This window comes from Ruditapes philippinarum, unplaced genomic scaffold, assembly GCF_026571515.1.
Source record: "Ruditapes philippinarum isolate M1 unplaced genomic scaffold, ASM2657151v2 ctg399_1_1_1_1, whole genome shotgun sequence".
In the NCBI taxonomy this organism is placed as follows: Eukaryota; Metazoa; Mollusca; class Bivalvia; order Venerida; family Veneridae; genus Ruditapes; species Ruditapes philippinarum.
The window spans coordinates 120,095-140,991 of NW_026862504.1; the positions used below are offsets into that span (position 1 = coordinate 120,095).

Below are 20,897 nucleotides of genomic sequence, written 5' to 3' on the forward strand. Positions count from 1 at the left end.
TACTTTAATCACATTTCCAATCAAACCAATCAATTTAAATATTTGTTGTCAAATTAGGTAAAAATTACAATACATACTTCATTAATTGACACAAACGAGTTCTATTTAGCAATTTAAACGTGTGAAAAACTGCACTGACAAGGATGTCGTTGTTCTTTATTACCTGCCAGAACACAATTTAACTTGGTAAAAATTAACTCTTAAATGTATATTAAATCAATTTCAAAACACCCTGAAATAACAAATAATTATAATTATATTAAAAAGGAATAAATGGTCTGTTGAAAAAAAAAGTTCTGGTCCGAAGTGTCCCCAATTTTATGGGCCCAAAGGGCCATAAACAAAGGTGAAAAGACCATCTCCTGGGCCGATATTTTCCCAAAAAACTGGTCCGAAAAAGAACCCAAAAAAAAAGGTCCGAATGTCTGGTCCGAAACGTCCGTGGTCCGTAATTCGAAATCGGATATTTTAGTGGTGCCATACCTTTGCATGGATCCTTTAAATCCGACCGGAGAAAAGTACATCCAACAATCTTTCTCAACACTGTCACTGTGGAGCGGTCCGATATTGATAATATTGGGAACATTCATAATGTTAAAAATAGCCGCAGTCTAATGCCAATAGACCCGCAAAAGTTTAACACTGTTTAACTTCCGTTTCCGTCTCGAATGTTTACATTGCCTACCGCAACTGTCGAAGACTCGAACCATTTCAAAACGGAAATTTTGTTGTTTCTGCGAGTATGTTCAGTTTTTATTTCATATGGTCATGGAAATTAAGAAAATAAACAGTTTTGTATCAGTTTTAATGAACGTTCTTTCATTTTATTTGCAAGCAAACTGTAATTTTCATTTTTGTCTGTCCATGGGGCCCGGAAGACCTGTATTGAGTTTTTAAAATAGGGGATTTAAAAGTAAAACGAAAGGTTTTGGGGGTTCCCTTCAAAAAAAATTTTAACCCGGGGAAAAACGGTTTTTAGGGTTTAATTCCGGGGACCAAAAAAATTTAGAAGTTGGTTTTTTTGGGGCCCAAATGGCTCCGGGGGGCCACAAAAACCCAATGGGCCCCTTTTTTTTGGCGTTAAAAACCAAATTATTTTTTTAGAAATTAATTTTTGAAAAAATGTCCTCGGGGGAGTTTAAAACTCCGATTTAAAGGGCACTGGTCTTTTTAAATTTTTTTCTTTTTCCCCCTTTTATCCTGGGGTGGTTCACTGCTGGGAAAGTCACGTGACCCAAAGCTAATTAAAACTGAAAGAACAAAACCCTATGTAACTGCAACATATAAATTTTTAAAATCTTTTAACACTAGAGGGTTTTGGGGCTGTAAAAATTTTAAAAAAAAGTCGGGTACTTGGGAAAAGGTTTTAACCTTTAAATTTTGGTTTTTTACAATTTTTTTCAATAATTTTTTCAAAAGAAAAAAAAAAGATTTTTTTTCGAAAAAAACCCGTCCTGGGAAACAATTTTAGGGATTTTTAGACCCCCGACTATTGGGAAACAATTTCACAAAAATCACTCTTGTTTAATTTTTGGAAATATCATAGGGCCCGCCATGTACATCATTAGTGATTAGCGAAATTTTAAAAAACCCCAAAGGGGTTTTTTAAAACAATATCAAACGGGTTTTTTAAAAAGGGGAAATAACATTGGAGTTTTTTTGACGTTTTTGTTTGGAAAAAAACCATTCAAAATATATATTTTTTTCGCCGAGCGGGGGTTTTAAAGGGGGCCACCCTTTTTAAACCTCCCTTTGTTTTCCTACACTCAAAGCAAAGTCAATAAAATGAACAAGTTCGTATTTTAAGTGTCGCAAATATATATCTCGAATGGTTGCCGCACTTTATGGACGATTTTTAACTTATTCTTACCGTGAATACCTAAGTTTTCAGAGAAACGTATTTATTTCAACCTCCGTAAATGGTAATATTTAAATGACTATTTCAAGAATGTTGACGTTGAAATGTGGGGGTCAAGAAAGCAATGCCTGACCTCATATACCAGCTACAGCTGTATAATCATTTGCAGAGTAAACAATGGAATATTCAAAACTTCAGCATTTGTTGCTGAAATATTGTATATCATGTAAAAATAAAAAATCAAAACACCCAAGCTTTTATCTGAATTAAATGTCATGTACATATCTGTCCGGACACATGGTACAGTAGTCACTAGTGTATACAATTTAGGTACTTTTGATACCCTCTTTGTCAAGCTTCAGATATAAGTGTCAATACAATCAGAAATAAACAAACTAGTTTGTTAGTTAGGAGAAGAACCTAGCTGAAATGTGTCAATCTTTCTTATCTCTAGGTTAAAAATTATGAAATCTGTATGGAAAAATGTTCAAAAAGTGTCCGGTTGATGGTCCCCGACCAGTATATAAGGTTCATTCCGTTTTCTATAGTGTATTATATACAAGTTTTACTTCTAAAATATACATAGGTGTCTTATCCACGAGATTGCCGACCTTTCAGTCGAATAACACTCAATAATTGTCTTGGGATTGACCGGTAGAGGGTTTGAATGTATGCCGGAGTAATATCTGTCCATATACGCTGAATTTCCCGGAAAAGATCTTCTGTACTTTCTATCTTTCTATTCTCCCTACTCGTCCCTGGAGTTTTCTTTTTATCAGAAGCCACAGATTCTCTATAATATTGATATCTGGGCTCTGTGCTGGCCAACTCATTCTTGGTATTCCATTCCTATGAAGGAATTCCTGGGTTGAGCGGGCGCTGAGGACTGGCGCATTATCGTTATCATTATTATATCATTAGTTCGAAGCATGGCTTGACGCCTCGAGTCCCAGCCAGGGGTGAGTAACCAGAAGCTTTCGTTAAAATCACGCTAACGAAAGCGTTAGCGATGGCGTAACGAACACGTTAGTTATTTTTACGATTGTTTTTGTTGCATAACCAGAAAGCATCGTTACCATATCGCTAATCAGTCGTTAGTAAAATTCAATAACGGAATCGTTGTGTAATCGTTCAGGGTATACACCGCATTTTGGCACCACCTGTTATTAGCTTTTCCTGCATAGATTACATTGCACGTACAAATAATTGTTTATAAATTGTTTATAAATTGTTTAAAAATGTTTGTACAAATGTACAACCATATATCTGTGAACGCACAACTGCTTCAAAGAAACAGTTGACACTCTTTATAAATCTTTTTGTTTGTTTGTATGTTTGTTTGTTTGTTTGTATGTATGTATGTATGTATATAGTAGAGAATAGAACAGAACAGAACATTTTTTTATTTTGATATGTACATAGTACATCATCATACTAAGTGTGATAATACATTGATAGAAATGCATAAACAATACAATTTAAATACAAATTTTCAATGAATTAAAATAAACTTTGAAGACAAAGTCACGTTACATTTTAATGACGTCATTTATAGTACGAGCACGGGTAATTATACTTTATATAGAACGTTATTTCAAATAATAAAAAAAAGATATTATAGTGTTGATGATAAACTGTTTTAAACGTAATTAAATATACATGTTTATATCACAGATATATCATCAGAAAATATCTGCAATATACATAAAAATGTTTAATGGAATTTGTATGTTCTTTAATACAGATGTATAGATTAATTAAATTTATCAATACAATACAATACAAAACAATACAATGCAATAAAGTTTAACATTATACAACGTTCTAGCAAAATATATAGACAGGAAACAACTGAACATTTTGGATTAACAACAAAATACAAAAGGAGAGACAAGATATACGTTCATTGCCTCATTTTTAAGATGTAGGATATTTCGGTCTTGACAGGTTATATATGTGTGTGATGAAAAAGAGGAGTACACTATTTAAGAGTAAATCTTAAAGTGCAAAGTAAATAAAAAACAATAACACTTGGATACTTTTCGAGATAAATATACAATGATAGAAAAAGGTAAAATAATCTCTTATCTGCTAAATAAATAATATAAATATATGATTTGATATTTCTTTGTGATGAAATGTACATAAATAAAGATTTATATACAATTTAAGAGACATTGTAAATTATATTTCCTTTTAAAGGCAAAGTATCAATTTTTTAATAAATGTGAAATATTTTTTTAAGAATAAGGTAATAAAATAGTTCAAAACTTTATGACAATTGGCCAATGGCAATAATATCTTCGCTTATATCTTAATCGATGCTTGCGAAGAACTCTTTCAAAAATATTGACGCTAAATAGTAATGTAATTTTTTTTATTTTAAAGAATGAACTGCTTTTTCTGTAAAACGTTCTTTACATAACCTTTGTTACACACTGGTGAAAATTTAAAATTACATTGGGAAACAAAGCAAGTTTCGATTAATTATCTTTACTTTTCATGAAAATAGAGGTAAACCATTAATTTAAACCATATGAAACGTATATAATGGTTTTATTAATATACTCAGATGAATTTCATTATTACCAAAAACGTCAAAATTTATCCATATACTGTGTTACGCTCTTTCATTGTACATGAATGTGTTTATGCTGAATTCCTTAATTTCACTTTGTACATAGAACTAGTATAAGTCTTTTAAGTATTAAAAACTTGAAAGCAGAAACTTTAATGTAATATTATATATATTTGATTCCATACATGAAAGAATGTTATGCGTAGTTAAACATGCAATACAAAATTAATAGTGTTAGCTTGTTTAGAGAAATAAGGAAATATGAGGAAATGACACAGATAAGAAAAAATACTATCACATAAGATAGCTAAGGCGTGTATTAATGAAATAAATCAACCTCCTTAGAAAAATTCAAATATTTGAGAGTCCAAAGTATGTCAGTTATCTAAATACTCTAGCAGCATGGCGGCCATTGTCTGCGGAATGAGAAAACAAAATCATTTGTATAAAGATATTTGGAATTATTCTAAAAATCATTTATGAAAGAAATGCTCACTCAAGTTTAATGAGTATGGTATGTGCAATTTATTATTATTGTTTAACTCAGTGCTAAAGGTAAATTCTAATAGATATTAACAGAAATTTCGTTTGGATCTGTGAGTTATTTATTGTTTATGTGAACTAAATTATAGAATTAAAAGGAATTATGACAAAATGAAAACTTATTTTGATCTTCATCCGTTCTCTCACTACATACCATTGGTTGGGCATTATGTCACTTTAACGTATTATTTTGAAAATGAATGCAGTAATAATAATAATAATAATAATAATAATAATAATAAAAATAAATAAATAAATGAATAAATAATTCAATAATAATAACTTTACACATTAAGACATATACATATTGTAACACCATATCAAAAACTTATTATCAGGGAAATAGAAAGAAAATACGCTATAAGAAATAATATATATTCATAAAAAGTTTCTTGAAAGAGCTTCACCCGTTGTTTTTCCTTCAACGAAGGTCTAACGTGTACTCAGAGGTATTCGTTATTTAACGACAGTTTCGTTACAATTTTTGGTATAACGAACGTTTTGGTAACTAGAGCTTAACCAAGGCTTAACGATGATCGTAACTCTAACGAATGCTTCTGGTTACTCACCCCAGGTCTGGTCTCCACCCCTCAACCCTTTTTCTCCAGATATATATCCAAGAATCTTTCCCAACAATAATTTTCGACTCATCAGAGAATATTACTTTCTTCCAATGACCTTCAACAGTAAGTTCAGGGATTTTTGTGTGTGTTATTTTATAGCCGATATTTGGTCGTATTCCCAAATAGTATATTATTTTCCCAATCCACAGGAAAAAATTTCCAATTGAAAGTTACAAAATAAAAATATTGAATAACAAATATAAAATCTTTGAGAATAAGAACTTCTTCAATGTAATGGTTCTTAAATATTTGAAGATGCCATCCTAGACAGTTATTCTTTGTATTCAATTCATCACTGGCAGTGTTTTTTTTTCACTTTTGGGGTGCCCTTTGGAGGGGGAAAAATGCAGTAGGGGAATTTTATTTGTTTACTTATTTTATATTGTTTTCTTTGCGGTGGAAAAGGGGAGCAACTCTTGCAACACAAGTTTAAAATACGTCTCTTTTTTTAGCTCACCTGAGCTTGCTCAGGGTGAGCTATTAGGATCGGTGAATGTCCGTCGTCCGTCGTACGTCCACAATTGCTTGTGAACACTCTAGCAGTCACATTTTTGAACCAATCATCATCAAACTTTGTCAGGATGCTTGTTTAGTCAATTGCTTGGATGAGTTTGAACATGGGTTATCTCCGATGAAAATCTAGGTCACAGGAGCTATAAATAGTGTAGCGCCCCTGTATCGTGTGTATGACTTTTCTCTCGACTATCACCTGTTTTACTCTCTTAACCAGTTTTCTCAGATTTTATAGTCCGGTTGTTTTAATGGGTACTTTTTACTTCAATGTGCAAGGGTACTACATCAGCAATTATTCAAATAAATTGCTAAAGTTAATCAGTATTAACGTAAATAAATAGTAAAACAGTTTACTGGTAGCATAAACAACAAGCCTGGTAGCGGCCAATTAAAAATAACACATGGAAAACTAACTAAATTCAGGACAAAGTCATACCTTTCGGTTTAAATTATGATTTATTTTTGTAAAGGGCCTTAACAATAACCGTGGCTGGGATTCAGACCAAATGCATGAATAAATAAATACTGTAACGATTTCAGCATAAATAAATGGCATATATGTGAAAAACTATAATAGCTCGAGGTCAGATCGATTATCTATTACTAAAAAGTGCCATCAAATATACGAAATACCGAATAATGTGCCCAAAAAGACTAAGTCAGAAATTTGACAGTTTGTAAACAAAATCGTTACCGATACTGTACTTCCGGTAACAAGTTTAAAATAATCTATGACAAGATACCTTTTCAAGATGAAATTTGTTTTGGTATGCAAATTAGGTGGTTCGAGGTTACAATAGTTCGAGCATGGGTCATCTCAGATGAAAAACTAGGTCACAGGAGCTAAAAAAAGAAAAACCTTGTTAACACTCTAGTGGTCACAATTTTGACTCAATTGTCATCAAACTTGATCAGGAAACTTGTCTTGGTCTTTGCTGGGAATAAATTGAACATGGGTCATCTCGGATGAAAAAGTAGGTCACCGGAGCTAAAAATAGAAAAATCTTGTTAACACTCTAGTGGCTACTGTTGTGATCCAAATATTCTGTTAATTGGTCTGAAAGTTTGTTTTGATGATTTCTAAGTCAAATTCAAACATGGGTCATCTTGGATGAAAAACTAGGTCACACCGCCCAAATATGGAAAAACCTTGTTAACATTCTAGTGGTCACATTTTCGACTCAATTATCATCAAACTTGGTCAGGATGCTTGTCTAGGTAATTGCTTGGATGAGTTCGAAATCGCATGTGGAACTACCCGTGCAGAAAATGAACAAGAAGTCCTGGGACTATCCCAGGAATTCCTGAGAAGTCTCAGGAATTTGTCCTGGAAAAATCCCAGGATTTCCTGAGATAATCCTGAGATTTTTTTCACGCCGTTAAATGGGACTGGACAATCCCAGGAATTTCTTGAAGACAGGAAAAAACAGTAAAAAAATATTGCTCTGCTATCCCAGGAATATTGTCTTGTTCTCAGGACAGTCTTATAATCCCAGGAAAGTCCTGTTCCCAGGACAATCCCATAATCACAGGAATGTCCTGTTCCCAGGACAATCCATAATCCCATGAATGTCCTGTTCCCAGGACAATCTATAATCCCAGGAATGTCCTGTTCCCAGGACAATCCCACTAATCCCAGGAATGTCCTGTTCCTAGGACAATCTTTAATCCCAGGAATGTCCTGTTCCCAGGACAATCCCACTAATCCCAGGAATGTCCTGTTCCTAGGACAATCTATAATCCCAGGAATGTCCTGTTCACAGGACAATCCCATAATCCCAGGAATGTCCTGTTCCTAGGACAATCTATAATCCCAGGAAAGTCCTGTTCCCAGGACAGTCTCATTATCTAATAAATGTCCTGTCCCCAGGACAGACATTTAGAAATGTAGAAAACAGTAAAAGCTGATATTGTAATAAATGCTGCTTTGAAATACTAATTTAATGTACAAATTTAGTAAGTTTAAAAATATTTATTTTAATATTTCATCATATTTTACAGTTTATATGATTATTACATATAATTGAAGTGGTTAGAACAAAAGACAAACATATTATGAATAAAATCACACACCATTACCAATGTCAGCAAATTAGAACTTAAGATCCAGGAAAGTTTATAGATTTGAGAAAAAATACACTGTAAAAAATGATTGTGATTGCATCTTAAGAAACTTGTTTTGATTCACAAGTTAACAAACTTTCCCTGCATGGCATTTACATCATTTTGCTCTCAGGATAACTGTCATTTTCTCCCAGCTGACTATCTCCCAGACTTGAACAGTTAATTGGCACTCTGACTGACACTCGGACTTCTTCATTATTTCTGGAAAAAAAGACATGTTCAGCAATACTGAGTGACTCTCAAGTACAGTTCTATTCTTTTAAGCAGTGTAACAATTATTTATCATAATGTGTTTGTATAAATAAACCAAAGTCTAGCCCCCTTAGCATGATCAAATTTAACAAAAATGTACATATAATATCACGAGAAGAAAAAGGTTCCTAATACATATGAAGCAGGAGTTGAAGTTGTTCAAGTGATTTTTAAGAAATGACATAATCACCCTGCATTTAACCTGCCTACAATAAGACTTTGACTTCTTTCTTTAAAAAAGAGATGTGTTCTGATTAGTTATTGTCTTTTATTTCAAAAATAAGATTTGTTCATTGTAATGGAGAAGAAAAAGGTTTTGTTGAAATTAAAGTTTTGTAATATCAAATAAGCAGTGATGTCATGAAACTTTACATGCAATATAAACACAAGTGGTGGCATGGCCAAATGCAGGTTAACATACTGACCAGTAATCTAAGGGTTGCTTGCCATATTGGTTTAAACCCTGTCAACAAGCCATTGTTTCCTTGAGAAAGAAACTTTACACTTATAATGCTTAGTACTAGTTGGTTGCAGAATAATTTGTTGCTTAATTGGATGTAAAATGAACCCAAATGCAACTTTCATTAAAATAAGAATTTTAAAAGAAAGATAACAAATGGTTTCAAATATTTTGCAATGAACTATTTTTCTTCAGGGAAAGATTTAGAATAGTCAAATATAGAGATTTAAAAAAAATAAAGCATACCTTTTGGGGCTCAATACTGCACATCATTATTCACCTAGCATCTCAGTCAGACTCAGAACTGGTCCCACTTTTAAGCCTGCAATTTGTGTGAAATCTAATATCAGATTTTTCCATTTAAAACAACACATAAAATGATAAATGATTATGTTGTCTCACCCAGTCTTATTCAGCTGCACAAAACTTACTGACAGGTGTGTATAGAACAGGTACCATTCAGTCCTCATAATTTAAATTTGTTTCACATTATTTTAACTTGCAGAAATGAAAAAGACAATCTATCTATTGATATGCTATTTTGTATATTATATATGGTAGAAATTAATTTGACAATCAAATCTAGATTTAAATCAATTATTAATAAATCAAATGTATGAAGTGGTTACAAATTTTAGTTTGCTACCTTGATTGTTTGATATACATGTATAATCTGTTTCTGTATAAATGTAACTAAAGGTTTAATTACCTGATTCTGTTGTATATCTCCTTGTCCCAGGTGATTCTGATTCTTGTCATTCTTATTAACCATAACTATACTTATTAAACTTAAACACCTTAACATCTTAAACAAAACTATATCTCCAAAATTGCTTAAACATGAAGTACATCCTCTGTAATTTACACTATTTCCAAGCTTCTAGCTGACCATTCAAACTGGACAGGTACATCATTAGGTAAAACAGGGTTAATCCAAAAATTAAAGCAGTTATCATTTTATATAACATTCATTGAATGTAAAAAACCACATCAAATAGCTAATAGATAAGTAGATTTAAAAAATCCTGAATTAAATAAAGAAGAAAAAATGCAATGTCCTAGACATATTCTGCATAGCATTCAAATTTGTAATGTTACCTCTCCCCAAAATAATCACATGGAACAGTCTGATTTGTAGGAATGACCAGGGAGTAAATTAGTCATGCACATATGGTGGGAGAACAAAGGTGGCCAGTTTTATCAGATCTTTGATCTGTGTGGTGTAATATCTAAGTACTTCTTTATCCTAAATGTATGCAATTATCAGGCATATTGGTTCCTTGATTTGAAATAGATAAAAAGGACAGTTTCATGAGCTGTTTTATTTCTGTTAAATATCTAAAATACAGGCCTAAATGTCTAAAAAAAAGTACACCTGTCTCTCTTGGTAAAATTTCAAACTTGAGTAAAAAAGTACTGTAAGAAGTACAATAGGTTGAAAACATATACATTTCAATGTTTGTAAGTGCAAAAAAAAAACAAGAATAATGCTTTGGGTAACTTTTATGTGAATTGTTTTTGTTTTGAAATGGAATGACATAGAATTTCATTTGTGTCCATGGTCCACACAGAAATCACTGATTCCATGCCAATTCTGTCCCTTAGTAATAATTCCGCTCAGAATCTGTGCCAAAATTATCTGCAGGTTATATACATGTATATTTGATTTTCTCTATTACAATATCTTATTAAATATAAAATAAAATTTCCTTGCTATGTTCAAAAATCAATTAGCAACTTTTTCTCTTTTTTTGAAAAAAATCTTAATTGTTTTTGATTTAAAGGTCTAAGATTATAGAATTTTAAATTCTGAGTATTTTGATACGCATTGTGTTTAAAGAAAACTATTACAAACCGACTTCAATATATTTTATCAATTTTTCTCATGTTTTTATACTTAGCATTTTGTTCAGCTTTGCTTAGTAATAAAAAGTCTCACAAAAGTTATTTCATTTATTCCTCTGTCCAAAGAACAGGAATTAACAAGACTTCTTACTTTTCACTTTACAGAAAGGCTTTCTAAGAAAATATCTTTCTTGTCTTTGACTAAAGGACTTCACTACAAATGAAGTCCTGATAATTCCTGTCCTCAGGACATATTTGAAAATAAAAGTCCTGAGAATTCCTGTTTTTTCCTGTTGGTAAGATTAAAGTCCTGACAATTCCTGTTTTGTCCTGTTCAGTATCTTCAAAAGTCTTGAGATATCCTGTAAACAGGACTTTTGTTAAGAGGTAGGAAACAAATCCTGGGATAATCCTGGGATTTCCTGGGACTTCCTGAGAACAGGAAATATTTTCTGCACGGGTAGGTCACCGGAGCTAAAAATAGAAAAATCTTGTTAACACTCTAGTTGCTACTGTTTTGATCCAAGTATCCTGGAAATGGTCTGAAAGTTTGTTTTGATGATTTCTAGGTCAAGTTTGAATATGTGTCACCTGGGTAAAAAACTAGGTCGCACTGCTCAAATATGGATAATCCTTGTTAGTTGTTAACACTGTAGTGGTCACATTTTTGAATCACCTGTCATGAGACTTGGTCAGAATGCTTGTCTAGGTAATTGTTTGGATGAGTTTGATAAGTCAGGTGAGCGATCTAGGGCCATCATGGCCCTCTTTTTTTAATATATGGATCTAAAATATTGATGTGTCGCATGTTAAATTTGTTGGGACGCCGGGAGTAGCTCCACTTACCTACCAGAGAACGATTTGTAAACAACCTTGCTTAACAGTAACTCTTACAGGCATAAAATAAAACATTTTTCAGCAGTTAGTTGCAAAATAAAATGATATTCATTGCAGCAAATTTCGGGCTGCCATATAGGGGAAAAGTAAGGCTTTGAGGGGGGGGGGGGAAAACTTTTGAGGGGGCAATGGGGCCAAATTTCGCCGAATATTTTGGTGAAAAAAACACTGACTGCAAAATTTAAGTAATGCATTTTCCCCCAATTTTTAACAAAATATTGCTATTGTTCCCAATTCCATGGGTATGGGTCATGTTTCCAAAATCCTGGAAAAAAACCCTGAAGTTTCCTCTTTTCTCAGCACCATGACAACCGTTTCCTGCGATCAACCTCCCGGATAGTCAGTTTCTTCCTTGCTACTCGTCGCCTAAATCCATGCTTATGTAAATAAAATTGTAATGTCCTTTTAGCTAGTGGCCTGTCTCTGTTTTCTTTAAATTTAGTTGTTATATCTTGTAAACTGTCTCTCCTATTCCTTTTAACTAACCTTTCTAACCTCCTATACTCCCTTGCTGTCACAGTTGGTTTTCTACCACTTCGTGGAATATTTTCTATAGAATCTCTCTGCTCAATTCTCTTCTTTAAACTTCCAACGGTCGATTTAGGCACATTTAAAGTATTTGATACAAAATCAATTGTTTTACCTTCTTCAAATGATTTTTGAGCATTTTTTTTACCTCTGGCATTAATTCTTTCCTGTCCGCTCGATGTTTAATTTTCGTTCTTTAGATTTACTTAAAAGCGAAATGGGAAGTACGATTTCTGTTTGCATGAGAAAATCCGCCTTCGGATCATCCGTACATCAATATTAAATCAACAAAAATGACTATAAGTGGCAGTCCTAGTTTAACGGTATATTTCCGCATTGTAACCGATGTTTTAAATCAAATTTAATCTTTTTACGAGATGATTACTTTTACTGAACCCCAGGTTTAGTGCACCGTAAAGCAAAAACGGTTAAAGTGTGTTTGCACAAGAAAATATCACATTTGCTGTGTTCCGGATACCAACTATAAAACTGTGACGTAGCGCATACACGAGCTAATTATAGTCTTCATTTGCATGTTAAAATTCGTATACAAACTTTAGTGTTACCGTGGGGTTTCCCGTTTAAAATCCTAATTTATGAACAATATTTGATGAGATTTACAAGTTACAACAATACTATTAAACAGGTTAAAGAAACTGTAGAATGTTTGATTTTTAGGCCGACGGCAAAATATTTTTACATATTTATTTAATGTAGCTTTAAAGTACAATAGCTACATTGATAAACAGCTGTAATGTTGTTATAATGAAAGCGATGTACAGTCCAATACTGTTAAAGTAGCACAACATAACCGTTATATAATTTAAAATCCAGACGTCTGGACCGGGGAAAAAACAAAAAACAAAACCGGGAAATTTTCTGCTACCTTTGAGTAATACACTTGTTCTGGTTTATAGATTTTAAGGTCAATCATGAATTGCATGAATTGCTGAATTATTTATGTGACATTCATAAATGGAAAATCAAATACATGTAGGTTTATACCGTAGCATAAAAAAGCTGTAATTCAGGCTGTAGCGACTTAATATTCGCGGAATTCGCGGTTACTACAAATCCGTGAAAGTTTTTCTCCGCGAAAATGCCGACGTTGTGAAAAACGGGAAGTATTGTATCCGCGAACATTTCTAGGAATACAGTATATGGTGGCGGGCCAAATAAGGCTTACATTCCCGGTAGAAAGTACAACCAGGATATAATTTATTTAAATTTAGTCCAAACAGTATTTCCTTGTTATCTTTAACAAAGAAATGCAAATTAAAAATCATATCTATAACTAAGTATAAGACAAGGAAGGAAACTATATATAATGTAAATAATTGACTGATTTGGCTTTTATGCAGGCTTGTTCTGGCTTTTACAGGCTTCATGATGACCAAAACGAAACTGTATACACATATGACAAAGAAAAGAATTCAAATTGAATATCAAACAATTTAATACTTTAATGATTTAAAATTAATTGAGTTAATAATGTTAATTTCCATTACACCCAAAATATAGGCCTCTTTGTAACAAGCATGGAATGCTGTGTCTATTTTTAGTGACATCTTTGTGTTTTCCAATATCTAAATCCTGCCATTCAACAGTTCTAGCTGATTATTTAAAGATTAATTTCAATGCAGTCAGCTTCAAAATGTTTTTTGAAACACAATGTCCGGTAAATTGAGTTGTCGACTGGATGTTTATAATGACCTACTTTGAAGACACATTTTTATGGTCAAAATGTTAAATTTTGTGTTTGATAAAATCACGTTTACATTTTCAAGCTGAACTTATAAGTAACATATAAGTGACTTATTTAGTCACAGGTAAGTCACATATAAGTCTAAATCCTTTGATTTATAAGTAAAAAGTCACATTGTGTTGCTTGATGTAAAAAAGCTAGTTGAGTTACTTAATTTCACATATGTTTTTCATTTGTAAATTGAGTCATTGAACAAAATATGAAATTCAGTATATAAAAAAATATTGGTCTGGACCAATTCTATTTTGATTCTATAAATTAATGATCTTTGAACAGTTGAAACAAAGTGAAAGTATAAACTGTTATGTTTAGGAAATAGATTTTTAGCTCAACTATTCAAAGAATATGGAAAGCTATTGCAGTCGCCCCGGTATAGGCGTCCACGTCGGCGTTGGTTAAAAGTTTTTTGTAAAGTCAAATATCTCAATTATTGCTTGAGATATTCAATTGAAATTTACAATACTTTTTTTATAGTAACAATGTACATCAGTTTGCAAAGTTGCATAACTGCCTGCAATATTTGAAGAATTATCGCCCCTTTGAAACGAACAAATTTTGGTTAAAGGTCTTAAGAACTATCAAAGATATTTACTTGAAACTTTACACATGTACTAAGGGTCATAATTGAAGGTCACATCTCAAGATCCATTACTCTGCCATGTATTTTGGCTGAATTATGCTCCCTTTTGGACTAAAAAAAAATCTCCTTTTCTTGGTTAAGTTTTAAATGCAAGTTTTGCATATCTCTGAAACTATTAAAGATACAAACTTGAAACTTCATATGTATATTTGTGGTCATAAATAATGATCACTGAACAGCACTTACATGTATCTGTGTCATGTATTTAGGCTGATTTATCTCCCCCCTTCTTACTTAGTCTCTTGTTTAATGTTTACATGTAAGTTTTACATATCTCAATAACTATCAGAGATTTTGATGTAAACTTCACATATGCATGAAGGGTCATAATTGTATGTCACTGACCAAGGTCCATAACTCTATCTTGCATTTAGGCTGATTTATCTCCCCTTTTTATATGCCCGAAAGAATTTTGGGCATATTATGTTATACCCACTGGCGTCTGTCTGGATGTCCATCTGTCCGCACTCACAGGACAGTAATTATGGCTAGAGGGACAATAGGTAACTGTTCTTTCTCTTTGATGTCATTCATTCCGTAATGCTTTTATGTGGCTATTTTCTGTTGTGTGGCTAAAAAGAACAATAGAGAGAACAATAGAGTAGCCACATAATGGCAGTCCTGTGAGAACTTCTGTCCGTCTGTCCGTACGAACCCAGAGGTACTTGTGTAACTTGGAGACCAATGGGTAACAGTAAATTCTTTTTGATCCTATTCATTCCATTTTTACTTGTGTGTCTTTTTTTATATGCCCGAAAGAATTTCGGTCATATTATGTTATACCCCCTGGCATCCCTCCGTCTTTCCTGTCCGAGCAAACATTTTGGGTTTAGGGGCTATATAACAGTAAAGAGAACAAGAACAATAGTTTCATTCCATGATCAAAGGGTTTATTGGCTAGTAGCCCTTAAGAAAACAAAGAAAACAACAAAGAAAATAGCCCCTAAACCCAAAATGTTGGAACGTCCGTCCGTTAGCAATTTGGTTTCCGGAGCATAACTTAGGTTCCATTTGGCCAACATTATTCAAACTTCATGGATGATTGTCCATATTGGGTAGAAGACCCCTATGATTTTGGGGTCACAAGGCCAAAGGTCAAGGGCACTATTACCTTAAAACTGAAAATGGTTTCCGGAGCATAACCTATGTTTCTTTTGGCCCACAGTATTCAAACTTCATAGGATGATTGTTTATATTGGGTAGAAGACCCCTATTGATTTTGGGGTCACAAGGTCAAAGATCAAGGTCACTATTGCCCTAAACTGAAAATGGTTTCCGGAGCATAACTTAAGTTCTTTTTGGCCCACATTATTCAAACTACATAGGATGATTGTCCATATTGGGTAGAAGACCCCTATTGATTTTGGGGTCACAAGGTCAAAGGTCAAGGTCACTATTACCCTAACACTGAAAATGGTTTCCAGAGCATAACTTAAGTTCTATTTGGCCAATAGTATTCAAACTTCATAGGATAATTGTCCATATTGGGTAGAAGACCCCTATTGATTATGAAGTCACAAGGTCAAAGGTCAAGGTCACTATTACCTTAAAACTGAAAATGGTTTCCGGAGCATAAATTAAGTTCCATTTGGCCCACAGTATTCAAACTTCATAGGATGATTGTCCGTATTCGGTAAAAGACCCCTATTGATTTTGGGGTCACAAGGTCAAAGGTCAAGGTCACTTTTACCTTAAAACTGAAAACAGTTTTGCTCAATAACTTAAGTATTAATCAACCTACAGCTGTAAAATTTTATAGGATGAACAGCCATGTCAAATACATGACCCCTATTGATTTTAGGGTCATAAGGTCAAAGGTCAGGGTCACAATGATCTTTATACTGAAAGTTGTGGTTTGATGGTGATACTTTGAAAGCAGCAACTATATATATATGAATGTTCTTCAGCTATAAAGGAGGATTGCTTTTTGAAGGAGGTAATACTGTATTTCATTCCCATGTCTTACAAATTTAAAAAAAAACACTTTCGGGCATATAATGCTCCGCCTAGCGGTGCTCTTGTTAAGCCTTGTGTGACTAAAAATGGCCAAAAAGATCAAAGGAAAAGTCACATAAGTACCATTTGTGAGTACGTCCAACCGTTAGCAATTTGGTTTCCGGAGCATAACTTAAGTTCCATTCGGCCCATTATATTCAAACTTAATAGAATGAGTGCCCATATTATGTAAAAGACCCTTATTGATTTATGGGTCACAAGGTCAAAAGGTCAAGGTCACTATTACCTTAAATATGAAACGCTAAATTACTTAAGTACTAGTAAACAGCTGTAAAATTTTATAGGCGGAACAGCCATGTCCAACACATGACCCCTATTGATTTTAGGGTCATAAGGTCAAAGGTCAGGGTCACAATGATCTTTATACTGAAAGTTGTGGTTTGATGGTGATACTTTGAAAGCAGCAACTATATATATATGAATGTTCTTCAGCTATAAAGGAGGATTGCTTTTTGAAGGAGGTAATACTGTATTTCATTCCCATGTCTTACAAATTTAAAAAAAAACACTTTCGGGCATATAATGCTCCGCCTAGCTGTGCTCTTGTTAAGCCTTGTGTGACTAAAAATGGCCAAAAAGATCAAAGGAAAAGTCACATAAGTACCATTTTGTGAGTACGTCCAACCGTTAGCAATTTGGTTTCCGGAGCATAACTTAAGTTCCATTCGGCCCACAATATTCAAACTTAATAGGATGATTGTCCATATTGGGTAGAAGACCCCTATTGATTTTGGGGTCACAAGGTCAAAGGTCAAGGTCACTATTACCTTAAAACTGAAAACAGTTTTGCTCAATAACTTAAGTATTCATCAACCTACAGCTGTAAAATTTTATAGGATGAACAGCCATGTCAAATACATGACCCCTATTGATTTTAGGGTCATAAGGTCAAAGGTCAGGGTCACAATGATCTTTATACTGAAAGTTGTGGTTTCTTGATGGTGATACTTTGAAAGCAGCAACTATATATATATGAAGGTTCTTCAGCAATAAAGGAGAATTGCTTTTTGAAGGAGGTAATACTGTATTTCATTCCCATGTCTTACAAATGAAAAAAAAACACTTTCGGGCATATAATGCTCCGCCTAGCGGTGCTCTTGTTAAGCCTTGTGTGACTAAAAATGGCCAAAAAGATCAAAGGAAAAGTCACATAAGTACCATTTTGTGAGTACGTCAGTCCGTTAGCAATTTGGTTTCCGGAGCATAACTTAAGTTCCATTTGGCCCACAATATTCAAACTTCATAGGATGATTGTCCATATTGGGTAGAAGACCCTTATTGATTTTGGGGTCACAAGGTCAAAGGTCGAGTTCACTTTTACCTTAAAACTGAAAACAGTTTCTTGAGCTTAACTTAAGTTCCATGTTTTCAGGCATATGCCTGAAGTTCAGGTTTTTAGTGACAAATTTCATCATGTTTAGATTTACCCTTGTCCGTCCGTTCTCTTTTTGTGTCGCACGTAGCTCAAAAAGTAATTGACCTAGAGTCATGAAACCTTACAGGAATGTTGATCAGCATGTGAAGTTGTGCACCTGGGTATTTTCGTGTGGATATTTTTAGTATTTTTAGAGTTATTGCCCTTGACTTAGTAAAAATTTCCAATTTTCAACTTGTGTCGCACGTAACTAAAAAAGTATTTGACCTAGAGTCATGAAACCTTACAAGAATGTTGCTCAGCATGTGTAGTTGTGCACCTGGGTATTTTCGTGTGGATATTTTTAGAGTTATTGCCCTTGACTTAGTAAAAATTTGCAATTTTCAACTTGTGTCGCAGGTAACTCAAAAAATATTTGACCTAGAGTCATGAAACCTTACAGGAATGTTGATCAGCATGTGTAGTTGTGCACCTGGGTATTTTTGTGTGGATATATTTAGTATTTTTAGAGTTATTGCCCTTGAATTAGTAAAAAATTTCCAATTTTCAACTTGTGTTGCACGTAACTAAAAAAGTACATGAAACCATTACAGGAATGTTGCTCAGCATGTGTAGTTGTGCACCTGGGTATTTTCATGTGGATATTTTTAGTATTTTTAGAGTTTTTGCCCTTGACTTAGTAAAAATTTACAATATTCAAATTGTGTTGCACATTACTCAAAAAGTATTTGACCTGTAGGCCTGAAAGTTTAGAAGAATGTTGGTCAGCATGTGTACTTATGTACCTTGGGGAATCTTGTGGATTTATTCAGTATTTGTAGTATTTGCCCTTTACTTAATAAAAGATTTTTAGTTTTCAACTTGGGCACATGTAGCCCAAAAAAAAATTTTGACCTAGAGACAAATCGGTGGACACATTTCTACTTTACTATTAGAATAAGATTATGTAGAAAAATGATCATGAATTACAGTTTTCAGGTTTTTCCAAATTTTTTACTAGCACCCATGGACCAATAGGAATTAATGATAAATTTCTTCAGAAATATGTTTTCCTCTGATGAGATTAAATATCATAGCATACTTGTATAGTGTCCTTTATATTGTATTTGTAGGTTAAGATACATATTGTTTTTTCATACAAAATGACTAAAATAGACCATGGACATAAAGTATGTTAGCAGTGATAAGAATATTCACATATAAGACCACCCTGCAATAAAGACCACTTTGGTCCAGTCCCGATGGTGGTCTAAATTGTGGGCTTAAATGTCAGAATAGTGTCCGCTCATTATCTTGAAAACTATTTATCACTAAGTCTTCATTATTTTTCTTTTTTCCATAACTGAACACTTCCATGTACCCATTTATGGCAAGTTTCTTTTACAAAATACAAATAATGTGAGTCAAGGGCTAGAAAGGGGGGCATATGTGTCGTTCGACATTTCTTGTTACTTTTTGACTTTTGTCCGGGACATAACTCTAAAACTATTAGAGATACATGTATCAACATGAAACTTTGAAGGGAGATAGATCTCATTGGGTAGAACTGCTAAACACAGTCTTGTCTAATTTTGGAGTTATTACCCTTTGTTCATTTTTAGCTCTACTTTTTTTTTTTGCGTTGCCGTTCCCGTTGCCGTCCGCAAACTTGTACCTGGATCATAACTTTTTTATTTCTTTGTGTATTGTCTTCATACATGCCACAACAACCCTTGGGACAAGACCTTTCAGTAGACCACACTAACCTTGACCTTCATCCATAAATGACCTTGACCTTCTAGGTCAAAAGTCCAAATTTTGCTTGTTCTTGCTATTATTTGCTGTAACTTTGTTATTTTTGAATGGATTGTCCTCAAACTTGAAAATAATAATCTTCTAATAATCCCTTAAAAATAACCAGACAGACCTTGACCTTCACTCATAGATGACCTTGACTTTATATGTCAAATTATTTAAATTGTCATTTTTTTGGCTATAATTGGCTGTAACTTTGTTATTGTCCCCCGCCTTTTCGAAGAAAAAGGGGGATATGGTAATAAGCTCCGTCCGTCTGTCTGTATGTCCGTCAGTACGACAGTCCGTCACACTTTCATGTCCGGTCCATAACTTTGTCATTTATCAAAGGAATCTGAAATAACTTGGCACAAATGTTTGTTATAATAAGACGATGTGTCATGCACAACAACCAGACCCCAGGTCAACATTGTCTATTTGATGGTATATGTCGTGTCCGGTCCATAACTTTCTTATCTTTGAAGGGATTTTGTAAATACTTGCCACAATTGTTCATAATAATGAGATGATGTGTCATGTGCAACAACCGGTCACCTACCTCCAAGGTCAAGGTCACACTTGGAGGTCAAAGATTAACATAGTCTGTTACAGGGTATATTTTGTGTCCAGTCCATAACTTTTTCATAGATCAAAGGATTTTGTAAATACTTGCCACAAATAGTCACTATAATAAGACGATGTGTCATGCGCAACACCTGCATCCCTACCTCCAAGTTCAAGGTCACACTTAGAGGTTAAATTGAGTTATTATAGTCTGCTTTAAGGTATATTTTGTGTCTGATCTAGAACTTCTTTGGGAAGTCGCAATAATAAGACAATATATCAGGTGTAACACCTGCACCCCTACCTCCAAGGTCAAGGTCACACTTAGAGGTAAGAGGTGAACAGAGTCTGTTATATGGTATATTTTGTTTCCCGTCCATAACTTTTTCAATTTGAAAATACGTGGCACAAATAGTCACAAATGATATGATGATACGTCATGCTTAATACATGCTCACATGCTCACCTCCAAGGTCAAAGGTTAACATGGTAGATTTTAAAATTCCGTGTTTCATTTTACTAGTATTTCTTTAATAAATTTAT

General features: G+C 33.6%; 1 protein-coding gene across 5 annotated transcripts in view; it reads left to right on the top strand.

Annotated features, from left to right (window-relative positions):
- The first annotated feature begins 599 nt into the window (after positions 1-599).
- LOC132719314 (carboxypeptidase A5-like) overlaps positions 600-20,897 on the top strand; it is a 70,942-nt gene continuing 50,644 nt past the window's right edge. For 2 of the 5 annotated variants that reach the window (XM_060703083.1, XM_060703079.1), the window contains exon 1: positions 600-740. The gene's annotated coding sequence lies outside the window, so the exon portion shown is untranslated. Of the gene's footprint in view, positions 741-1,761; positions 1,923-11,834; positions 14,051-20,897 lie in introns of those variants that run through there. The other 3 variants (XM_060703081.1, XM_060703080.1, XM_060703082.1) reach the window with 3 other exon arrangements.